The sequence below is a fragment of the Pinus tabuliformis genome, chromosome J (genome assembly GCF_031772625.1).
Source record: "Pinus tabuliformis cultivar Carrire ecotype Pingquan chromosome J, CPIR1, whole genome shotgun sequence".
NCBI lineage: Eukaryota > Viridiplantae > Streptophyta > Pinopsida > Pinales > Pinaceae > Pinus > Pinus tabuliformis.
This window is the reverse complement of record NC_142295.1, coordinates 923,323,689-923,350,154: the sequence shown is the minus strand read 5'-3', so window position 1 is coordinate 923,350,154 and position 26,466 is coordinate 923,323,689.

The following is a 26,466-nucleotide window of genomic DNA, read 5'->3' as shown; positions in this document are numbered from 1 at the left end:
AATCTTGCTAGGAGCCTTAATGTTTATGTCTCATGGCATATATGTCCAGGCCCACCCTCCTCGATTGTCATATGTTGTTAAGTTCGATTGTCATATGTTGTTAAGTTTGGCACTCTTGTTTTATTTACAGGCTTAATAGACCACCTGTAGCTTACCCAGTCTTCCACAACATCCTCATCACGTGATGAGGCAGGGCGCCCATGTGACACGTCAGGGTACCTTGGTAAATGTTCAACGACATCGATTTGTTCCCTGGTGATCTACGGTGCAGCTACATTTGCAACCCTAATTCATTGCATTACCCTAAGTCCTCCTCACATTTCGCCATTCTTCCACCGCGTTAGGGGTGAGTACTTGCAGAGGTAATCTGCCTGGTTGTCATATAGACGCCACTGCATCTCTATATTGGTCATTCTTCATTGCTGATGGTATCATTTCCTCTTCAATCGCGACATAAGGTTGAGAAAGGTAACAATTACAAGTATCGCCTTTAACAAATTCAGGGTTTTATATTGATTAATTTGCATATTTTTTTTCAAGCTGAAGGTAAAGTAGGAAATAAAGTATAGCTCTCCAGTTAACCAGGGCTGAAGTACACTGGAATAAGTTGGTCATGTATTGTTCCATCCATAGCAAAGCCCTCCCTGATTTTATATCATCTATGTCTCTTGTTTTGTCAATATTGGCTATCAGTTCTTTTATTGCACTCCCAGATGTGAATGGTGTTAAAATGTCCTGGTTTTACTTTTTGAAGATATCATATTGGACTGGAAAAGCCAGCGATCGAGAAGAAGGTAATCAGGAAATTTAATTAATTTGCTCATCGTTGTTCTCTTTTCACTGATGTGATTGTAGTTTCTGAAAAAAATAACACCCATCAATGTGCTTCACTAAGAAGATTTTATTTCTGCAGGCAGTGGTTGTTGTACCTGTACAGGATCTGTTCCACCATTACCTGAAAGTAGTCCTGATGATGAAGATGTTGCCGCAGAGGAATCATTAGTCAGACAGCAAGTAACTGAGGATACGAGGAGTCCAAATGTGGTTGTCCAAGTTCGTGGCCTCATCAAGACATTCCCTGGTATAAGAAATATGGTTGGTTGCTGCAAATGCAGAAAAACGGCTCCTCATCATGCTGTAAAGGTATATTAACACATAAGAATGGCATTGGATATCTTATGATTCATTCTCAACTTTTTTACATGAAAGAGCAGAATACAACTGAAGATTGATGAAAAAATACTTATGCTCATTCTGATTAGATTTATTTTTTCTTCCTTTTGATTTATAACCAAATTTTAGGGCTTGTGGATAAACATTGAGAAAGATAAGCTATTTTGTCTCCTTGGACCCAATGGAGCTGGGAAAACAACCACAATCAACTGCCTTACCGGAATTACACCAGTAACAGCCGGTGACGGTAATTTTCTATAACCAGATGCTTTTCACTTAGCTTTACTTTTCCATATATCATCCTGGATTACAAAACAAATTTGATTGAATGTAGCTTGTGAAAGATATGGCAAGGATCATAAGTTATCATTAGAATGGTCTGCTATCTTGCTTTGAGAATGCTTAATAACTTCTTGATGCATAATGACTCTTCTATTTCTTATACAACAGTAAGAGTATTGAACATTGGATTCAATATCCGGTCTGAAAGTTTAATATCATATTCCCCCATCCTCGCTTTTGAGTTTTACTTAATGGAGTGAATGGGTTAAACAGTCATCTGAGTCTTGTTTTGTATTCGTAAATCAATCACAGCACTGATCTATGGGTAGTCTATTAAAAGCACAAGTGGAAAGTCAAACATTCGAAGTATAATGGGAGTCTGTCCTCAGGTACAATCCTGTCTTACCAACATTCAAATAATTGGGATGCAGTTATGCTTGAATATCTTGTGTATTTTATATAGATCTTCATCTATTTGTGCATTGTCACTACAATATGAAGTATTCTAATTTTCATTTAGTCTGCAGTTTGATATTCTGTGGAATGCTCTATCAGCTCGAGAACACTTATATCTATTTGCTAGCATCAAAGGCATACCAAGATCTGCCATTAAATCTGTATGTTCTTATTGGCTTTGGTTTTCTCAGAAATTGTAGTTTTCCATTTCTTATTATTGCAATTGATTGCTTGTGACTGTCTTCAAGACTGATTTTTTTTACAAAATCGCCATTCACATGATGAACGAAGTTTGGTTATTATCTTGCAGGATGCAGAAAACTTGTTATCACAAGTAAAGCTATCAGAATCAGCTCATATTCGGGCTGGCAGCTACAGCGGAGGAATGAAGCGTCGCCTTAGTGTGGCAATAGCCCTCATAGGAGATCCTAAACTGGTTTTCTTGGATGAACCTGTATTTTCAATCATTCCACCCTGTTTATGCTTTCTTCTTAGACTTCTCCTTTTTGCAGATCCAGGAAATTTGCAATTTCTTTCCTCTGTTGTAAATTAGCAATCTTCTTAGATACCAGTTTCCTCTTGTACATTTAGATGCCTATCCTTCTGTTCTGATTGATTGATATATATCTCTACAGACTACTGACATGGACCCTGTTACACGAAGATAAGAGCTACACTTAGGCCTTTTCTTGGAGGGTTTACACTACTAGGAATGGTGGGCTTTTTGGGTTACTGGTTAATCAGGTGCAAGGAGATGTCAATGATTACAAAACTAGAATATCAGTCTGACAAAGGAGAGGCATTGCAAACTGCCCTGATTGTGCCACCTGCTCTGTTTCTATTCATGCTGCTCTGTTTCTGTTCATATTTATGTTCTTCTGTTCTATCAACCCAGAAATGGAGGCTGAACTTAATGTATTGATAAAGCATAACTCATACACCAGCCCAAGAGCTAGAAGCTGCGCTGCCACTTGCTCTGTTTCTATTCATGCTGCTCTGTTTCTGTTCATATTTATGTTCTTCTGTTCTATCAACCCAGAAATGCAGGCTGAACTTAATGTAGGGACTTGCTGCCTCACAGCCTCCCTTGTTTATTTTGGAAACAAGTTATTCCAAAATATCTTTGTAGCCCAGTTTCTAGGACAAAGGTCTGGTTTTAGTTTGTGTATTTTTTTATTTCGAGAAAGGGGCGGAGAGTTTTTTGATGATTTCTCAAGTTCGAGTCTCACGTTTCTCTACATTCACAATTCAATATAAAATAATATTTACAATTTAATAATATTCAACATTTGTTGACAATAATGGAAGGTGATGAAATATTCCAACAAGGAATCTGCTACAAGCTATTTCGCTGAATAGCTTGTGATTATTGCATGTTTTTGCTGGAATTTCATCACAGACACTAATATTCCTTTCCTACAAGCCACACAATTCCTTGAATATTGCTTCGTCATCCATCCTTAAATGACAATCAAGAAGAGACCTTTGTTCGGCATACTTTGGTTGTTGTGTTAGAAATTAATCACACATGATCGTATGACAACGATAGTCGGCGAGTCATCAATGTCAGTCGGCGGGAAGTGGCTATAGTCGGCGGATTTAGATAGATAGTAAATAGCAGTAGGTGAATCCCTGTAGTGGGTTTTGTATAAATGTATGTGCTTTGTAATGTAATGAACAAGCTCTTTCATAGAGTCTTCATTGTTTTCTATCATGGTATCAGAGCTCAGGTGAGCTATCAGGAGATAGAGCTCGCTGCAAGGAGGCTTGAGGAGCAGCTACATGGATGTGGCCAGAGATGTTGAGAGAAGTCATCAAGTCATTGTTGTGACCGTGGTAGCAGAGATGTTGAAGACTGCTGCATTTATTGAGTGCTGCATGTGAAGTTTGGAGTGCCAGTTTGAAGTTTGGAGGCAGAGACAGTGTGAAAGATTGTGCAAGTTTTTGTTTAGGTTTCATTGTTGTGTGTTGGGTGATTGATCCAAGTTGAGGGTTTCAGCAAATAAGTCAAGTGGTAAAATATTTGTGTGGTGCTTATTGTTTAATTGCAGTGAGCGTCAGAATCCAGACTCCAAAGCCGTGAGGGCTTGGTGAAAGGAGTTCGGAGTATCTGTTAGTGTGTGTATCATTATAATTTGTTGTGAAGCTCTTCGTGAATCTTCAAATTTCTGTCATGGAGCTTGGACGTTGGAGCTGGAGTGGCTTTAGCAGAGTGGAGTTTCGATCCTGTGGTAGTCGTGGAGGCGTAGTCGAAGTGGAGGAGCGTTGTGGCAGCCACCGTGTGAGGAGCCAGTGTGGTTTGAAGAGTTGTTGTGCGTGTAATGGTTACACATCAGATGTGGCCTGGAAACAAAGTTGAATTCTAAGGTTTAGAACGCATGTGAGAGGCGAATAGAGTGACTGCAAGAAAGAACGTGTGGAAAAAGTAGGAAAATTGAGATTGCGGTTGTGTCAAAGGTCAAACGAAAAGTGCATTCTTTATGATCTATGTGGAGAAGGTTGTGTCAGCCATTGAGGAGCACGAGCCCACAATGAGAAGGAGAGCCCACTACACTATTCAGAGGAGTGCCTGATTGCGTGGTGTAGACAGTATTTGCAGAGAGAAGTGATGGTTGTGCGCTGGCATGCAGTGATTCTCATCGTCGAAGTTCAATTCGACATCGTGCAAGTGTGACTGTGATCTGCGGTTGTCTCCACCTAGAATAATAGCAAATGCAATGGAAGTGCGGGTTTTTTTTTGGAGCTGAAAGAGGGCTTGCATTGTAGCTATGGGTCGACAAAAGAGAATGGGAGAGTTCCGAAGAGAACTCAAAAATATCAAGGGAGAGAATAAAAAAGCAGAGCTAGAATATGAAATGTCAAATAAAAATCTGAGTAAGCAAGAAGAATTTGAAGACACTGATGCAATACTGAAACGATTAATGCCAGTTTTGCCAATTTTCTCAGGTAAACATTTTGAGCTTTGGGCTATTAAAATGGAGGGATTGCTTGGTTCAGTAGATTTATGGCAATTTGTTGAAGAAACATCCATAAATCCCCAAGATAAGTGTAGAAGTGCAGTAGCATTACTTCTCATTATATCATCTTTAGATGAAAACATTTTGTCTAATATTTTGCATGAATTTGGTGAAATACATAATGCAAAAATATTTTGGGATGTTCTTGAAATGAAGTACAGTATGGAGGGGAGTGAGAAAGCTAAAGTTGATGAAGGTGTTGTTGCTAAAGGTGATTGTATTGAAAGCATCATAACTAGGATTAAGACTGAAAGTATGTTTGTAGCTGACAATAGAGTAGCATGTGATAGTAAGGAAACTCCCTGTGATGCAGAGACTTATGAAGTCAAATTTGATGAGAATTATGTATCTCATGAAGAGTGGTTCAATATGATGCATGAAGAGAATCTTATTGATGATTTTTTGTTTGGTGAGAAGATCAGCCTACCTCCATACACAAAATGCAAGACAACATGTTTGCAGCAACAAAGTTGATTAAAGAGGTTGAAGACATGAATCAACCAACTATGTCAGCAAAGAAAGATGAAAGAAGAAAATCTCTCTTCAAAGATCACGATGACAAGAATCAGTATGGTTCTTTTTATGAATCTAACGTTGTTTTTGAGTGTGCAGATATTGACAATCAGGAATAAGCAACAAAACTTGAAGAAATTGCAAGCATTAAGGACAAGTATAAGTCCCAAGAACCTATAGCAATGTTTAAGACAAAGAATGTTAACTTGAAATCAAGAAAGGAGAAGCTCCATCACTATATTATGACAGGAAAGGTGAAGATGAAACTGCATCATCAAATGAACAAGCATGGACCCTTTAGCAAGAAGGAAAAAATGAAATGTTTTGTTGTAAGCCTAACTGAGACTTAGACCAGTAGGCAAGTTAAATTTTAGGTCATCGTGATTAAGGGGAGGTGTTAGAACATTAATCACGCCTGATCGTATGAAAGCGATAGTCGGTGAGTCATCAATGTTAGTCGGTAGGAAGTGTCTATAGTCAGTGGATTCAGATAGATAGTAAATGGCAGTAGGTGAATCCCTGTAGTGGGTTTTGTATAAATGTATATGCTTTGTAATGTAATGAACAAGCTCTTTAATAAAGTCTTCATTGTTTTCTGTCATGTTGTCGATGTATCATCCTTATACCAAATTACTTCTCATTCACATAGTCAGAAACGTAAGCCCAATTGTCCTTGAAATGAATGCTCTGCATTGTTGACATAATTCCCACATAGAAATTTAGAGGCCTCTGAAAGTACCTACGATCCCACATAAACAATGAACCCTTTTCCTCTATCATCGTAATACCATTCAAAATGAAAATAGGGTTATCCCCAATATGGATGCCCACAATTTCATATTCATCAACCATCATTTTGTTGAGGGATTTACCAACCTCAAAATCCCAGAGATGAACAGTCTTATTAATTGTAGATGATTTATGAAATGGTTGAGAACAATGAACAACGTGGAGGACGACTATTAATCGACTCAGGTCAATGATTATCAATCGATGGAGGAGGTCATTAATCAACCGATGTGTTGTCAATATAGGACTATCAATTGATCGAGGAGGACTATCAATCGACCAGACATTGTGTTGTCAATGCAGGACTATCAATCGACTGTGGAGGAGGACTAGCAATTGACCGAGGATGACGACTATCAATCCAAGGAGTAGGTCATTAATTAATTCATGCATTATCAATCCAAAACACCCCCATCACTTAGAAGAAGGATATTCACTGAAACACAATTGCAACCCTCCATTTTTAACAAAAGTAAAAAGTCAACACCGATACATCCACCGGGGGCTCATATAAAGACGCATTTGGAAAATTAAAGTTATAATGATATTGAAAGCTAGAGTTCCATGATCTTTGAAAAGCAGGGTTTTATTATATAAAAAACAAACTTCACCCTTGCACAAATCATTGAATAAAAAAACATTTTCCAAAAGAAAGGAACTTTACCCAAACAGAACATGGGTGGCTTGAGTATCGATAGTTCACACAGATTCCTGGCTCAGAAATGGTGGCCATGGATATGATGGGGGCCTCGTACATCATGGATGGAGGGCGTCCATCCATGACGAAGCAAGGGCATACATCCATGTACCATGCGAAGGTGTTATTCCCATTGTTTCTTAAGAGTTTGAAAATTGGCTCGTATGGAGAATTTCAAATTGTTCATGGTACTTGGCTATAGATCGCCTTACTTGTATTCATCAGTACAGACTTGCTATGTGTCATTCATACAACGTAACCCACATTGTGTCAGTCATACAATATTCATTATCTAGCATCGTCTATTACTCGACACCAGGCCCCTCTCAACTTTGAAATTTACAGAAATATAAAAGGATAAACAACTTTAACATATTTGGAGATGGTTCATCTTAGCAGTCACTAGATAGCCTATATGTACATAACCCCCCTCACTACACTTAATGTATCCAATACCTGCATTAAACTTATTTTATTGTAAGAAAAAAAGAAAAAAAGAAATTTATTTTAACATCCATGAGGCTAAATATAACCTATGGGACAAATTGCTTCTTCATCTGGTTGATGTATTCGGCCCTTTTTCTATGAAGCCTCGCAAAAAAAGCTCCCAACTTCTCGACAAACCCCTCGCTAAATATATTATCCCAAGAGTTAGTTACCAGAATATCTGCATAACTTTCCCTATTGTCTTTGAAGGCCTCACATTCTAAAATGAAATGCTTTTCTATTTCCACTTTTCCAGAAGAACAAAAAATATATACTCTTTCCTCCCGAACTTCTTTTAGCCTTTTCCAACTCCCTATTTCACAATGAAGTTGATGAGAATTAGTCCTTAACTGAGCAATAATAATTTTGGCTCTCTAAAAAATATTGTCCTCTATGTATGCTTTATGTTGATGATTATGAGTGGGATTAAACACTTAAATATAGTACCTTTTCTTTGTCCCTAGCTCCTTATACCAAATATTCTTGTGAAACTTATCCATAACAAAAGCTTTTATCTCTTTACTATTTATGGGACATGTGTTCAAGAAAATACCCCATTTACTAAACCATTTGTTATTTTTCTGCATCCAAGTCTTCTTTGTTTTGCACAATATGTCATTAAAGATAACCTTAGGTAATCTGACCTCTTCCATTTGCTCAATTTTTTTAAATACCTTATGACTCGCACCATAGAAATCGTTTCAATAATAGCATCCCTTGTTTCACTCAACAAGATAACATAAGGAACTACACTTTTAATTTTTAATTTGTTTGTAATCAAACGCTTTTAAATTTTCTCAATTTGTTTCCACTACATATCGGATGTATTGTTGGCCCACAATTCACAACTATAGAGAATCATCGGAATCACTAGAAGCCCAAAAAGAGTTTGAGTGGTTTTCCAATCCCATAACTTTGCCTCTCTACACCTATTTTGAGAAGCATAAAATGCTTTCCAACCCCTCAAAGTTCTTTTATTTCTACAACCATCCCAGCTTAGATTTTTGTTGAAGTCAATTCCGAGGTATTTGTAATATGAAACTTCTTCCGGAATGTTGCCTTCAAAGTAGAACTTATGTTGGTTATGTTTTCTTTTTTAAAGAAACCCACTACTTTCGTTTCACTAATATTTACTTGCATCCCCACCCTTTTACAAAAATTCTCAAGGGATATTAAGTGCTCTTGCAAACCAAGAGCAGATTTAGCAATCTGAGTAAGGTCATATGCATACAAAAGAATCCTTATAATAAACTTGCAAAAATGGATACTATCACCCCCTTGTGAAGTTAAACGCTCCTCAAGCTTGTCTATATATCAACCAAAAAGGGTAGGAGATAATGGAAAACCTTTCCTGAACCCAATATCACTTCTAAAACTTTCAAAAAATCCTGCTAAAGTTCTAATTTTGACTTTCACCTCTTCATACAGCCTATGCAAAGCCGCTCTCAAATGTTTAGGAACCCCAAGTTCCTCCATTTGTTAAGTTGCTTCCTGACTGTTGCAATGGAGGGGAGAAGTGGTGCAGTAGGTTCCATATCTCTATCGTTGATGGCTTCAATATACCTCTCTCCATAACTCCTTCCAACTCCAATTGCAAGAAAAAATGGATGCGCCAGCAATATAAATGCCATCTGCCCTTAGCAATTGAAAGCATCGGGTGCAGGGCTAGAATTTCAAAATTGACCTATTTGTCAAATTCAACAGTTTTCACACCTCCAATACCATATTCATAGTTTCAAAGAAAGATCTCAATGATTTTGTAAATTTTTTATCTATATTTAATGGGCAAATCACGAGCATTTTCCCCATCAAATTCCATCCCTGATTGGTTGGATGCAAGATCGCTTGTGTTGCTTTCAACTCACCTCAATACTATTGCATGGACACCTTCCTAAACAACTGCGCTCCCACAAATTATTCGAAAATCTACAAGGGGCAGTGCCCATAGGCATACAACTATGCCAAGGATGATAATACCAGTACCTTCACTTGCCCTGATGGTGGTAATTACAAGATCGTCTTCTTTGTATGGAATATGAAAGGCCGTTGAAAGCCTTACCATTGGGATTGATAGAATTATCTTAAGATCTTTATTGTGTGATTGTTGTCTTAGAATTCGTTATTCACTTTTTATGGCTCTTACATGTATCGATCACTTCTTTTTGTCAAAGAATCACACAAATATCATGAAAATTCCTAAAATTTTCACGTTTACACACATCGCCACCATTATTTCCTACTACTAGACTTTATTAGTCTTTGTTAAATTAAATATTTTATTATTATTTCTTTTAAATGATTATGGACAAAAACCGTAGTCTAACCAACCTGCAAATTTTCTCTCAAAATTATGGAAATTTCAGCAAGATTTTTATAAAATCCAGCAAGATTTTTATAAAATCCAGCAGGATTTCTGTAAGTCCAGGTTACAATTGTCAAACTTCAAGATTTTGGGTGCCCCGAAGGTTTTTGATGGTGTTGAATCCATTTCCACCATCAAAAACATGATTCGAACACTTCCACTATGAAAATTTTTGAAATTTTTTTCGTCGAATTCCAACCACTTTTAACCGTCTAGGCAATTCCTCCGCCTGGGTAGATGATATTTGATTGAAATGATTCTAGTTATGGTTTAATGAAAATAAACCCAAAAATGCATGGATAATGTTCTATTCCTTCCCATCATTCTTTTTTGTTGTACTTCAAATAGCTTAAAATATTATCGGTCTTTTGGATCTAAAGACGAGACAATAAAATATACAGTATTGATGATAGTAATGTAAATTGTTTAATGAACCACTGATAAGAGTATAATATTATTTAATATATTAATTAGTTTATATAATTTTTATGTATATGCTTCAATTACGCTGATAATTATGTTTATTTTGGAATAGGATTCTCAAAATTTTAATTCAATTATTTAATTTAATTATCAATAATTATTATGTGGATTGTAAGATGTAACTTTTAAAATATGTTTTAGAATGTTTTTAATAGTAGTCACACATCAAAAATTGAGATTTATTTCATAACTAGTTATGTCTTTTCCTTTATTTTAATTAAATTAATTAATTAAACAAAAAAATGTCATATGAATATGTGCCATGTAAATATGAATTATGGATTTGAGCATGTGTTATTATTAAGTGATTATATTAGGTTATGGCATTGTAACAAAGTCTATTTATATGTTAAGAATCTTTATAGTAAGATATGAATGCATTTCTATGGTTAAGAATCTTCTTACATGTTTTTATATATATATATATATATATATATATATATATATATATATATGTTTGATCATATATTATTAATAATAATTTAAAATAAAGTTATAATTTAGTCGATTTTTAAGGTTTTTTTTGGAGCAATATAGAATATATTAAAATGTGTTTTGATGTCTTTCAGTATTTATCAACCATTTAATTTATACAGTTGCACTAGCATTTATAAATTATAATAATATTAATTTATATTAATTTATATTGATTTGCTTTAAAAAATGCATATATATATATATATATATATATATATATATCATTAGCATCATATAAAAAAATTGTAAAAATATATTAAATGTATATATTCAATTTAAAATTTTAATAAAAAAATAAATTTATAAAAATATTAACATATTAATAGATAAAATGGTCCTTTTTGGAGCATTTTTCTCAATCAATTTTAGTTTGAACCCACAGAGATTTTAAAGAATCACAAATTTAAGTTATTTAATTTACAGAATTTGAGTGTCTTAAAGGTTTTTCAGGGCATATAATCCATCTATATGTTCAAAAATACATTTTAAAAAACAAAAGATCATAATCTTGTCCAAAATTATATCACTAGATTCTAATAAAAAGGTCATTTGGCTATTAGTTACACTGCACCAAAAAAAATAAGTATCATAGCTTTAATTAATCTCATTGTTAATAGATAAGTTTAAATCCATCTTAAGTTAAGATTTATCAAACTTTTAGAGGAATCAAATTTTTCTTTATCATTTAATTCTATATATTATATTCAATTCCTTCATATCAATAATGAGAAAAATTATACTTTACAAAATTATGTGTTAGTTACGTTGTGTTAAATGTTTTATGATTGCATCAGCTTATTCAACTACTATGTGTTCATTTATTGTGAAATAGATTATGGTAAATGAAAGTTACTAATAAACACTCTATCATATTTTCTTCTCAAACTTATTAGCTAATCCACAACTGTGAGTTCGAAGGCAAGTTTGAAAGTAAGTTGTGGCGATGGGAGCACAAGTGGCTTACTATTGGCGGTAGACTAATAATGGTAAAATTCATCGTTTAGGACATCTCAGTCTACTAGATGCACCTTTTTCTCCTCCCCAAGTTTGTTATACAAAAAATTGATGCCATCATTGCTAGATTCTTATGGTATGGTGTTGATTGCCATAGGAAAATACACTTAGCTAGTTTGGACAAAATCTCTAGAGGTGAAGACGATGGTGGATGAGGTATCGGAAATACAATCTCCTTCAATATAGAATTATTGGCCAAGAACCTCTGGAGAGTCTTTAATGGCATGGGCATCTAGAATTTGACAATCAAACAAAAATACCTTAACAACTTGGTCCTAGAGGATTGGGTGGGATTAGGAGCTGATGAAAAACATAATGGATCGTATGTTTGGAGAAGCCTACTGAAATTTAAGTCGTGGATGTGTGGTAATATCAAATGGGAGGTTGGCATGGGTGACAAGGTGTTATTGGACTAAACGTTGTAAACAGAGTGGTGGGTGATCATTCCCTTTCATTGGAACTATTTCATTTCCTCTATGATTTTGGTTGTTCGTTTCTTACACATATTGGCATACCTAGCTTATCCCCTCTAGCTTCTCCATCTTAGCCGAGTTCCTCAGACCTCAACATTTTGGCTTCTCAAGTATGGGAGTGGTAGCTATATAGAATCAAACTCTACCAAGTTAGTATCATGTTATTGGAAAACTCTGATTAGCTCACATGGGTGGCATCGTATCGGATGTCAACATTTTGGTGAAAGAAATATATGCCTACATCATGCAGGATCTTAGGTCAGTGACTTGGTTTTCATGGTTATACAAACTGTGGAAATGAGGCTCTCCTCTAAAATTAAAATGCTTTTTGTGGCTTGTTCTCCACAATAGAATTCTCACCTAGGAGAATATGTACAAAAGGGGATTTTAGGGTCCTAGTATTTTTCCTATGTGTAGTAATGCAAGCGAAGAGTTGTTGCACATTTTCCTATCATGCCCATTTTCCATAGATATCTAGTTCTTGGTACTGCACCATTTCAATATCAATATGGTGATGGACTATTCCTCTATTGAAGTTTGCCTTGCAAATTGGATGTCGCAGTAGAAGGAATTTTGTATGCTTCCTCTATACATCTTATGGGGTATTTGGTGAAGTAGGTGTTAGAGTCGGCCTGGTCAGCCCTCCGTCAAAGATCAAAACTCTTTGTGCATTTCAAATTTAGGTGTCCCGCTCCATCCACTCAGCTGCATTTCGCTAGGGACATGTCATGATCTGACGAAGATAGTCAAGCTGGTCATTTTCTCTCATCTCTGGCCCCTGCTGGTTCAGGTCTTTGTACATAATCACTGAAGTTTCATGATAGTCAAGGTCTGGTCATATTACAGGTCAAAGCCCTTTTTATTGTTGGCTCTAGGAAATCATCAATGTGGTTTTTGAAAAACATGTCCAGAACAAAGTCATGCAGGCCAAAGGGAGATCTTATACACGTACAATTCAGAAAGCTTCATCATCACCACAAGAGACATCGACTCTTCTTCAAAACTCTGTTTTGAAGAAAAGTCAAACAAGGTCAACTATGACAAAATTTTCCAAAAATCGACAGTTGACATTTTCAGATGCAGTCATGGATTTCGAAGCCAGAGGCTCAGTCACACAGTCCCCGCAAAGAAACACCGAAAATTTTATCATGAGAGCGAAAATTTCAAATAAAAAGGAAAATCAGTGTGTTTAAAGGTCAAATAAAAAGGTGCAAAACTCAACATTAGAAAAGGGGTTTTCAAAGAGACAAAAATCAAATCCATCTCCTCCAAGCCTATATATACTTGTTTTTGCCCAAATCAAATGGCATTGAGCTCTTGCATGACTTGGAGAATACATTTGCAAAGGTGTGAAGTTGATATTGTGAGAATTTGAGTGAGTGAGAGCCAGTTTCAAGGAGCGCGGCACATACACCAGGGAGCGCAGCGCACACACAGCACGCGGCACACTGGCAGCCAGCCCACAGTGGAAAATTTGCAAGGGCGCGACGCATACAAGGCACGCGGCGCACTGGGAATTGCTCATGGTGCACACAGTCCAGCAGCCCAAAACAGTGCCAAACCACTTCAAAACTTGGAAAAAGCGATCAAATTGAAAGGTAAGCCTTGTAACATCTCGTGCTCATCAAGTTTTGTCAAGAATACGGTATTTGTGAAGAGGTTGAATGATATCCAAAACACGCTTGGCCATCCATGAAAATACTCATTAAAGCAAAAGATAATCGGGGTTGCAAATTCGAAGACACCACCAAGGTTTTGTTTCCCCCCCCCCCTTGTCCCCTCACTCCTCATCATTTCCACCCTCATTCCACCTTGTCTCTTAAAGAAACTGCCCTCAAACGCTCTACCCTGTTTTTCAAGTGAATTTGGGCGACCTTGTCCACGCGCGGCGCACACACAATGTGGCACGGCGCATTGGGAGCCCGGCCACAGTGTTAACAATACATTGGCGTGGCGCATACCCGGCGCGTGGCGCACTGGGCAAAGCGCGCGGCGCACAGGCCTGTGAGCCTAAAAAAGCACCGAAGTCACCCAAATTTTTTTAATTGGCTCTCATCATTGCAAAAGTGGCCCTAGATCTTTTAATCATTGATCCTTAACTCAAGGAAAAATATATTTTGGTGGCCATGAAATCAAAAGAAAATTTTTATTAAGCAAACACAAAAATGACACAAAGAGGGACAAAGAGCTAGGGTTTTGCTACAGTAACATGATGGCTTGATATGCTCCTATCCTATCTCTATCTGCTAAATTCTCCTGGAGCAAGTTTTCCTAATAGTTACCCTAGCTACATTGTAAACATATCCCTTTGTCCCCTTTACTCCTATAGCTCAAAATGTCCTTAACCCTACCCCATCAAAACCATACCCCAAACACTCCCAAATCCATGGTAAATCTCTCCCTTTATACCCCTATTCCTATTTCATCATTCCCCTCCTGATACTCCCTATTTTATTGTCCCCTTGGTGACAGATTTGTAAAGCATCTACCAATTCACTGGGTTCAGAGGGTAGCAAAGAAATTCAAGGTACAAGCAGTAGAAATGGCATCAGAAAATTCATCAGAATATGAGGAGGAGACCCACAGTGACACAGCTTTAGGAGAACAGGCTCCCCGGAGACCTAGGAGTGGCAGACATGTCAGGGATGAACCAAACACCCTCACTGAGTTGCAGGCATGCCCTCTCGCTATGTCTTGTTTCCAGCACTTAGCATGTTTCAAATTTTGTCAAAGGGTGGCAAATGTCAGGATTCATCACGAATTGGCCCGTCTTTTTGCACTTCACCTACATGGAGGTCAATCTATCTTGGCAGGGGTCACTTTCACATTGACACCCGAAACCATATCAGTGGCAACAGGCATACCAACTGTTGGAGAACAGTGGCACAAGAAGATGAAGGTGGAGAGGGAACTTTATGAGCCTTACATTAAGGCCAGTTGTTTGAGTCAGCTCACTAGAGTTTTCCCATTCATATTTCTGAGAGATGAGTATGCTCCGCTCATGAAATTGATCATGAAATACTTCAGTTGTGAGGGGAGGTTTTCTCGCCTTTATGCATATCACATCAGGTTGCTCATGCACTTTACCAGGGTGCGTATGATGAACCTCCCATTTTTCATCTGCGGGAACATAGAGAAAATGAAAAATTTCATGCAGCACAAGACCCCTCGGCAGCAGCTCAACAGTGTATATCACTTCGCTCTTATCCAGATTTTGGTGGATCATCAGTTGGGATTGCAGGGCATTGCTTGGGAGGACTTCATCTCCCGTGACTTCTTCAGTGCTCCACAGGTAGTATCAGAGGTCAAGCATGAGATAGGTGGTCCTTCTCATCAGCATGAGCACCATGAGACCATTGTGGTGCCATTTTCCATCACATATTAGAGAGGCTATCCGAAAGGCACCAGGCCTTTGTTTGCAGCAGCAAAGCGAGTGTTATCTCCACCCGGGGTGGAAGGGGCCTTGCTTCCTACATCGACGACATGGGTACAGAACAAGGGCAAGAAGCCCAAGTATGAGGAGGGGCCTTCAGGTGTGCCACCAGGTGAACGAGGGACCAAATTCATTCTCCTTCATGATGATGATGATACAGATACACGTCCGCAAAGTGCACAGCTGAAAGAGATCTTCCAGGAGCAAGAGACAGAGATTCAATCCTTGACACTCAAGTTGGAGATGGCCAAATGGAACATCAGGTATTTGGAGCAGAGGAACAAATAGCTGGAAGACCAACATGTGATCATGGAGCTGCAGAACATCTGTGAGGATCGCCTAACTGCCCAGCAAAGGAGGATTGAATTCACTTCATTGGAGCAACAGGTTATTGATGATCGTGAGTCTGTTCTCGAGAGAGTTAACATGCACCTGGACAACATGTTGAACAAGGCCGATGAAGACAACACACTGCTGAGACACATGGCTCGTCATTACAGGGTACGAAACTTGAGTTTGAGAGCCCAAATAAGGAGTTTGAAAGCAAAATTGAGGAAGACCACAAGAAGGGCAAAACGGGCAAAAGAGCAAGACAGGCTTAGAATATTGGCTGAGGCTTCCTTAGCTCAGCATGGCACTCCATAGAGAGCCCCCAGCCCAAATTTCAAAAAAAATTGCGGCAATTTTGTGTTTTTGGAAATTTTTTGGTCAAAAAACAGGGTTTTTCTCCCTGTGCGTCGCGCACCCAGCGCGGCGCTAAAATTCTAGAACTCAGATCGAGGAATGGCTTGTATTTTTGGATTCAACATCGAAATTTACATCTACTGGTGTCTAGGTTAGAAATTTTGATAAGTTTTGGGTCTCCTAAAGGTCAAAAAACACCCAAAAATGGCCTCTCTGCAACTTTTTGGACACACAGAAAGAAGTCTTGGGAGAATGAAGATTTGGAGGGGAAAATGAGCACCAAATTTAGAAATTATAGTGGGGTTAGAAAGTAGAGAGGCAAATATTTCCAACAAGCCCACTTGGGCACATTTTGGACACCTGCAAGTGCCCCAAAACAAGCCCCAAAGTAGCACGACGCACAGAGAAAAGCGCGCGGCCCACAGAGGAAATTTTGCCCAGTTTGCTCCCGTTTCACGAAATTTCGGGTCGCGACTTCTCCAAGTGGGCCCGGTCATTTACTCTTCGGTTTTTTGGCACCAAGGACGCCTTTTAAAGAATTTTCTCTCCAGGTGGGCATCTATCCAAGTGGCGAAAGAATGAAAAGGGTCACCCCAGCCAAATGTCATGCTTGAGAGCGCTGCACCTGTAGTTGATGGTTGGCTCTCCATCTCCATTTCGGAATGATTTGAGTAACTTCCCAACCCCTGGATGTTCAATCTCTTCTATACACTTTCTATATATTGTAAGCAAGTTATTTGCAAAGGGTTGGCTGGCTTGTAACTTCTGAGAGACTGTGGGGAAGAAACTCTGTTTCTGCACTGTGTATTTTTGACAGAGAGTTTAATGAAAGGCAACGGCTCTATTTGATGATATTCTTGTGGTTGTGAGTGTAGAAAATGTGTTCTTATGTTCCATATGTATCTTGTTATGTTTCATAATTCATTTCATGTTTCATTTCAGTGAAATTTTCTAAGTGAGATTAGGTAGAATTCAATTTATATTGCTCTGCCTGTGGGAAAATTTCATGTGCAGTGTAATTCTTCTGTTTAAAAGGATTCATGCGACCATTCCCTTTTCACTATCTTCGGCAATCTTTCCATTCCGCGTCACCTTAAGTTAAAATTGTTGCGCTTCCTACCTACCTTGCCTTACGGAATAATCTGTGCCTTCATTCTCAATTCTCTGTTCCTTGCTAAGCGCCAGTCCCATATACATCTCAGAAGTTCAGTCGCTTAAAAAATCTTTTCCAAAATCCTTTTTCACTTACTAGCCTAAGGTAAATATCGCATTGCAAGTCATCTCAGACCATTTTGCCTATCCATTCACTGAGTTTAACTCGGAGAGAGCCCTCTCCTGCTCTGGTAGGGCTAGCTACCAGACTGAGCATGGTTTTTGGTTACCCTAATTTTTGCCTTCCTTCAGCCTAAGGCAGATTTAGGTGCTAACATAGTGGCAACCATACTGGGGACTTAAGTTGAAAATCAAATCCCCTGGTTTCATCAGAATTCTATGCTCCCGGATGATGAGCTTAGGATTAGAAAGGCTGAGTAAGTTGGTTGTGTCCCGTAATTCCTCTCAATAGCACGCTGGCTTCAAGACGATATACCAGAGCGAATCCGGACCTAAACCCTCCTCACATTTACGAAAATCCAAATTTGATCCCAAGACTCCTTCGTCACGAAAGCACCATAACTCCCGTGTTCAAATCCCCTTCATGTCCCGATATTTTTGAGTATCTCGAAGAGCTTGAGTTTGACGAACGATTTGAGGTATCACTGTTTGAATCTAAATCCGAAAAGGCTGTTGATTACACCATCCCCTATCCACAATTTCTTGTAGACCTTGAGATGGAAAGATCTAATAGATTAATCGATAACTACATTGCCACACAACCCCGAACTCCTAGTGCAAGCCCCTTGCAAACTGTGCACACTCCTCCAACACCTCCAAGGCCAAATCCACCGAGAATGATGGCTGCCCGTTTTTCTCCTCTTGTTCTGCCCCAAATCCTAGATGACATGCCAAATGACTATCAAAGTAAAATCTCATTTTTCGATGGCACTCCTAATGGTATTACAGCTCAACAACATGTGGATAAGATGGCAGATTTCTATGAACTTCATGAGATCGATGCGGAGAACGTGGCAATGAGGCTCTTTGTACAAACATTCGCAGGTGATGTGAGGAAATGGTTCAGAGGTTTGACAGCTGCAAGTATCACTACCTTGGCTGAGCTACAAAGACAATTTTTGAACAGGTGGGAAGTCAAAAAGAATCCCCTTCAAATTCTGGCCGAGTATGAACAAATCAAGTGGAATGCCGGTGAGTCGGTCCAAGATTATTGTGTTAGATTTAATGCAGTCTACAATGATATCCCAGACCATCTAAAGCCACTGGTGGGACTAGCAATGATGAAGTTTCCAGATGGCTTTGATGCTGACATGGCGTACCAATTACGAGAGAGGGAACCGGCTACAATGGAAGACATGCAGAAGATTGCGGTCAGCGTTGAGGCAAATCTGCTGTCCAAAAGGGCAAGAGCGAAAGCAGAGAAGAAAACCACGGTGAAAGAAGAATCTTCTTCCATGGATCAACTGCTCAAGAAGGTAGAACAGATGCTTGAAAGGGTAAAACTTGACAAGCCAGAGCCACAAGTTAGGAATCCTAACTTTCGTGGCCAACAGCAGCCACAATATAGGATAAGACAAAGAGATCAGCGGACTCAAGAGCAGATAGCACAACAGCCGGTACAAACACCTTTGCAGCAGAATTTTGTACATGGACCGGAATCAAATGAGGAAGGGAATGTAATAGGGGAAGTAAAACATCTCTTTACTCCAGATAAGCTGCCTACTTACATCACCGAAGAAGAATAATGTGCAGTGAATTCAGCTGCACACCGAGACATTGATTTTATCCTAGCTAACGAAACCGTGTTGGAAGAAGAGTCAGAAGAATACCAAAGGGGGTATATGAATGCATTGTCTACACAACAGCAGCGATATTCCCTTAGAAACAGAGACATACCGGCCAAATCAATTCAGAAAAAGAAAGAGGATGAAACAACAAAGAAAGATCCATCAGCCACACAAAGAAAGGGAAAGGAGGCGGTTGTTCCGGAGAGCAGCAAATCAAAATTAGCAGAACAATCACAGCAACCGGCCACCTCAAAAGACAAGGAAAGGAAGGAGATCCCAGTCAAAGAGGTAGAAAGAACTCCCGCCTTCAGCCTAGAGAATGAGATTTCTAAGCTAAAGGTATCCATCCCTTTGACTGAAATCATGAAGAATAGCAGCTATAGAGGACAGATTTCCAAAATGTTGAATTTGGACCCAATGTCCGACATGGTAAACGTGGAAGATGATCAACCTGAAATGATTTTTGGGTCAGCGACAAATGGTGAGTCTCCCGAGAGTGAGGTGCCTCCCTTTTATATCAGTTTACGCTTGCATGACTTTGTGCTACACAATGCCATGTTCGATTCCGGAGCCTCTCACAATCTCATGCCCAAGTCTATCATGGATAAGCTCGGTCTGGACATCACCCAGCAATATCATGATCTCTATTCATTTGATTCCAGCAGAGTAAGGTGTATAGGGCTCATCAAAGACCTAGTTGTGAGTTTGGATCAGCTTCCTATGAAAAATGTTCTGATGGATGTAGTGGTAGCAGACATTCCTCCAAGGTTTGGTATGCTTCTTTCCAGGTCTTGGGTGGCAAAATTGAAGGGGACACTATAGCTGGATTTCTCCTATGAGACAATCCCGGTGTTTGGACAGATGAGGAAATTATATCGGGAACAAAAGATGAAGTATATGATCACAAGCAAGGAGAAACCAATAAATCATCCTATAAACTATGTACAGACAGATTTAGAGTCTTTTGTTTTATTTTCAGATAGCTTAAATGAAATAGATAGTCAGATAGTAGAAGCAGATGACATTCCAGAGATAACGGAAAAACTTAGAGAGATTTTGAAGAAAGAAGGACAAGAAAAGCAACAAAAGATTGGGCAATCAATTGAAAATGATGGACAGCAAGCAAACAATGGACAGCAAAAAGATTTTCAGCACTTGCAAGAAGAAGAAGAAGGCTTATGGACCATGGATTTTGATGGAGCAGTAGGGAATGATGGAGTTGGTATTGGTATTTGGGTACGCAGTCCTTTCTCCGCCCCAAACAAAGTACCTAGCAGCGTGAGAGTTTGCTCCTACAAGCTGGCCTTTGAATGTTCCAACAATGAAGCCGAATATGAAGCTCTGATTGTTGGCCTAAAGATTCTTAGGAAGCTGAATGCAAAGAGGATTTCAGTATATGGCGACTCCGAGTTGGTGATAAAACAGGTCAGAGGTGAGTACCAAGCAAAACATCCTAGGATGCGGGCCTATCGTAATGCAGTTTTGGACATTTTGAAGCTATTTTCCGAATACACCTTGACATGTGTGCCACGAATACAAAATAGTATTTCTGATGCTCTTGCCAAGGCAGCGAGCAGCTTGAAAATCCCTATGAACTCCAGCAATAAGTTTGAAATCCATGTCAAGCACCGTCCAACCATTCCAGACAATCAACGACATTGGCAAGTGTTCCAAGATGATGAGGAGATTAAGGATTTTCTGCTCAACAAAGGCAAGTTCAAAGAAACCTTAATCGATGTGGAAAACGATGAGAACAAAGGGAGTGGTACAGAAGAAGTTCAAATCAATCAAATGGACGTATTGCAGCTAAAAAACAACATCATTCCTAAAGGCTTGATACCACTAGAAGAACTTTTCGATCAGGATGATGTAGCCCGCAAGCCAACTTTGCAGCCCACGGAGAAAGGTGTAGAAGAAGTCAACATCGGTACAGCAACAAATCCAAAATTGGTAAAATTGTCCAAGACACTACCGCCAAAGATCAAGGACAAATATATCAGTTTGATGGCTTCATTTGCAGATGTATTTTCTTGGGATTATTGTGATTTAAAGACCTATGATACAAATATCATTCAGCATACAATACCTATCAAGCCCAATGAGAAACCATTTAGACAAAAGCTGAGAAGGATCAATCCAAAGTTGCTGCCATCCATCGAAAAAGAGGTAAATAGGTTGTACAAGTCAGGTATCATTGTGCCTATCAGATTTTCAGATTGGATATCTAACTTAGTGCCTGTACGAAAGAAGACCGGTGAGATCCGCCTATGCATTGATTTCAGAAATCTAAACAAGGTCTCATTGAAGGACAACTATCCACTGCCCAAGATGGACCATATACTTCAGCAAGTAGTGGGGGCATCTCGTATGTCGCTGCTCGATGGTTATTCCGGATATAACCAAATTTCAGTCCATGAATATGACAGGGATAAGACAGCATTCACAACTCCATGGGGAACATTTCACTATGCCAAAATGCCATTCGGTTTGAAGAATGCAGGTGCCACATTTCAGCGTGCAATGGACTTGGCATTTGCAAATGAGAAGGATGTGTTTTTGGTGGTGTACTTGGATGACTTGACGGTGTTTTCAAAATCTGATGAAGAGCATATGCATCACCCAAAAATTGTCTTTCAAAAATGCTGGAAATATGGCCTATCGTTGAATCCTAAGAAGAGCTTGTTTGCCATGGAGGAAGGAAAACTACTTGGCCATATCATTTCAAAAGATGGCATCTGCATAGACCCAGCACATGTCCAATCAATTCAGCAAATCGATCTGCCTAGCAACAAAAAGGAGATACAGTCACTCAATGGTAAGATGAATTTTTTGTGTCGCTTTGTGCCTAATCTTGCGGAACACTTGAAAGAAATGACCAACATGCTTAAGAAGGATAGCCAGGTGAAATGGACGGATGAGGCTGTAAAACCGTTTAACTTGGTCAAATTGGCCCTCTCTTCAGCTCCAGTTCTAGTCAGCCCGGATTATACTCAAGATTTCATATTGTTTTCATTTGCTTCTGAGCACACTATGGCAGTGGTACTATTGCAGAAGAGGGATGATCATGAAAGACCCATTGCATTCTTCAATAGGGCTATAAGGGATGCAACTTTGAAATACAACATCATTGAGAAGCAAGCCCTGGCATTGGTAAAGGCACTGAAGGATTTCCGGGTGTATATCTTACATTCTCACATTCTAGCCTATGTTCCTAATACTGCTGTGAAAGATGTTTTAGTGCAGACTGATCCGGAAGGAAGAAGAGGCAAATGGATCGCAGCCTTGCTAGAGTACGATGTGGAGATAAAGCCTACAAAGCTGGTCAAAGGACAGGGATTGGCGAAGCTAATGTCTGAGTCAAATTTGCATGCATTAGACATAAATTTGATCATTGCCTTGTCCGATGAGAATGATGAAGAAACTTTAGTTCAGGTATCCGAAATGTTTGCTTTGTCCCCATGGTACTCTGATATAATCTATGTGCTGAAAAATCTATCACCACCGCCTGGCATGGCTAGAAACAAAGCGAGAACACTCAAATTGAAGGCTGCCAAGTTCTGTATTTTGAATTCTGCATTGTATTGGAAAGATCCCGGTGGCATTTTGTAAAACTGTCTGGTGGAAGAGGAGGCAAAGAAAGCCATGGAAGATTTCCATGGAGGAGAGTGTGGTGGTCATCTTTTTTGGAAATCAACAGCTAACAAAATTTTGAGAGCAGGGTACTACTGGGCTACTTTGTTTGCTAATGTGCATAAGATGGTAAAGCACTGTCATAAGTGTCAAATTTTTGAAGGGAAACAGAAATTACAGCCTTTGCCACTTAAGCCTATCGAAGTGAGCGCCCCATTCCAGCAGTGGGGGTTGGATTTCATTGGGGAAATTCATCCCGCCTCTTCCGAACAGCATAGATGGATCCTTACAGCCACGGACTACTTCACAAAATGGATTGAGGCAGCACCTACCAGACAAGCGACGGACACGGTAATCATCTCATTTCTCGAAAATAACATCTTGTCTCGCTTTGGTTGTCCAAACAAAATAATCACTGATAATGCAGCAGCTTTTAAATCAAAAAGGATGGTAGAATTTTGTCACAAATACCACATAATTTTGGGTCATTCAACTACCTATCATCCGCAAGGTAACGGATTGATGGAATCTTCGAATAAATCTTTGGTCAACATCATCAAGAAGCTACTGGAAATTAATAAAAAGAGCTGGAACAAGGGGCTGGTTCATGCACTTTGGGCAGATCGAATCAGTCAGAAAAAGTCTATTGGTATGTCACCGTTTGAGTTGGTTTATGGTGTGGATACAACATTTCCCGCTTCCCTTGCTGCCCTGGTGGTCAAACTTCTTCAGGAGGCCGGCAGTGAGGAAGATCCCATGCAGAGAAGGCTGAATCAAATGATCCACTTGCAGCAAACAAGAGAAGAAGTTTTCAAAAACACATCCAAGTTGCAGGAGAAGATAAAGAAAATCTATGACAGAAAAGCAAAAGTGGACAAATTTCAGTTCGATGATGTGGTGCTGAAGTGGGATGCAAGAAATGAGGAGAAAGGCAAGCACGAAAAGTTTGAAAATCTATGGAAAGGTCCTTTCAAGATCGCAGCATACAGGGGTCAAAATGCCTTTCTTCTTAAAGAAATGAATGGGGAAGACTGTCCTGGAGGGCCGATCAATGGTCAGCTGCTCAAGCAGTATCATTATTGATCTATTAATGCTGCTTCCACTATCATTGTAAATACCATTTTTATTTCAGTTTGGTTTCAGTGTGTACAGTCAGTTTTTGAGTTATTCCAGTTGTCAAGTTTGAGTCAATTTCTTGGTTACTCCAGTTTTGTAAATAAGTCAGAGTCTTGGGCTGTTTATCAAAATAATGACTCCATAGCCCAATGGACAAAGAGGCACTATCTAGCTCCTCCAGAGATTTGCTGTTCTTGGCACCTCCAAGGAGCTACCATCCCCCATTAGAGCCAATGTTAGAGTCGGTCTGGTCAGCCCTCCATCAGAGATCAAAACTCTTTGTGCATTTCAAATTTAGGTGTCCCGCTCCATCCACTCAGCTGCATTTCGCTAGGGACATGTCATGATCTAATGAAGATAGTCAAGCTGGTCATTTTCTCTCATCTCTAGCCCCTGATGGTTCAGGTCTTTGTACATAATCACTGAAGTTTCATGATAGTCAAGGTCTGGTCATATTACATGTCAAAGCCCTTTTTATTACTGGGTCTAGGAAATCATCAATGTGGTTTTTGAAAAACATGTCCAGAATAAAGTCATGCAAGCCAGAGGGAGATCTTATACACCTACAGTGCAGAAAGCTTCATCATCATCACAAGAGACATCGACTCTTCTTCAAAACTCTGTTTTGAAGAAAAGTCAAACAAGGTCAACTATGACAAAATTTTCCAAAAATCAACAGCTGACATTTTCAGATGCAGTCATGGATTTCGAAGCCAGAGGCTCAGTCACACAGTCCCCGCAAAGAAAGACCGAAAATTTTATCATGAGAGCCAAAATTTCAAAGAAAAAGGAAAATCAATGTGTTTAAAGGTCAAATAAAAAGGTGCAAAACTCAACATTAGAAAAGGGGTTTTCAAAGAGACAAAAATCAAATCCATCTCCTCCAAGCCTATATATACTTGTTTTTGCCCAAATCAAATGGCATTGAGCTCTTGCATGACTTGGAGAATACATTTGCAAAGGTGTGAAGTTGGTATTGTGAGAATTTGAGTGAGTGAGAGCCGGTTTCAAGGAGTGTGGCGCATACACCAGGGAGCGCGGCGCACACACAGCGCGCGGCGCACTGGCAGCCAGCCCGCAGTGGAAAATTTGCAAGGGCGCGACGCATACAAGGCGCGCGGCGCACTGGGAATTGCACGCAGTGCACACAGTCCAACAGCCCAAAACGGTGCCAAACCACTTCAAAACTTGGAAAAAGCGATCAAATTGAAAGGTAAGCCTTGTAACATCACCTGCTCATCAAGTTTTGTCAAGAATATGGTATTTGTGAAGAGGTTGAATGATATCCAAAACATGCTTGGCCATCCATGAAAATACTCATCAAAGCAAAAGATAAACGGGGTTGCAAATTCGAAGACACCACCAAGGTTTTGTTTCCCCTCCCCCTTGTCCCCTCACTCCTCATCATTTCCACCCCCATTCCACCTTGTCTCCTAAAGAAACTGCCCTCAAACCCTCTCCCCTGTTTTTCAAGCGAATTTGGGTGGCCTTGACCACGTGCAGCGCACACACAATGTGGCGCGACGCACTGGGAGCCCGGCCACAGTGTTAACAATACACTGGCGCGGCGCATACCCGGCGTGCGGCGCACTGGGAAAAGCGTGCGACGCATAGGCCTGTGAGCCTAAAAAAGCACCGAAGTCACCCAAATTTTTGTAATTGGCTCTCATCATTGCAAAAGTGGCCCTAGATCTTTTAATCATTGATCCTTAACTCAAGGAAAAATATATTTGGTGGCCATGAAATCAAAAGAAAATTTTTATTAAGCAAACACAAAAATGACACAAAGAGGGACAAAGAGCTAGGGTTTTGCTACAGTAACATGATGGCTTGATATGCTCCTATCCTATCTCTATCTGCTAAATTCTCCTAGAGCAAGTTTTCCTAATAGTTACCCTAGCTACATTGTAAACATATCCCTTTGTCCCCTTTACTCCTATAGCTCAAAATGTCCTTAACCCTACCCCATCAAAACCATACCCCAAACACTCCCAAATCCATGGTAAATCTCTCCCTTTAAACCCCTATCCCTATTTCATCATTCCCCTCCTGATACTCCCTATTTTATTGTCCCCTTGGTGACAGATTTGCAGAGCATCTACCAGTTCAGTGGGTTCAGAGGGCAGCAAAGAAATTCAGGGTACAAGCAGCAGAAATGGCATCAGAAAATTCATCAGAATATGAGGAGGAGACCCACAGTGACACAGCTTCAGGAGAACAGGCTCCCCGGAGACCTAGGAGTGGCAGACATGTCAGGGATGAACCAAACACCCTCACTGAGTTGCAGGCATGCCCTCTCGCTATGTCTTGTTTCCAGCACTTAGCATGTTTCGAATTTTGTCAGAGGGTGGCAAATGTCAGGATTCATCATGAGTTGGCCCGTCTTTTTGCACTTCACCTACATGGAGGTCAGTCTATCTTGGCAGGGGTCACTTTCACATTGACACCCGAAACCATATCAGTGGCAACAGGCATACCAAA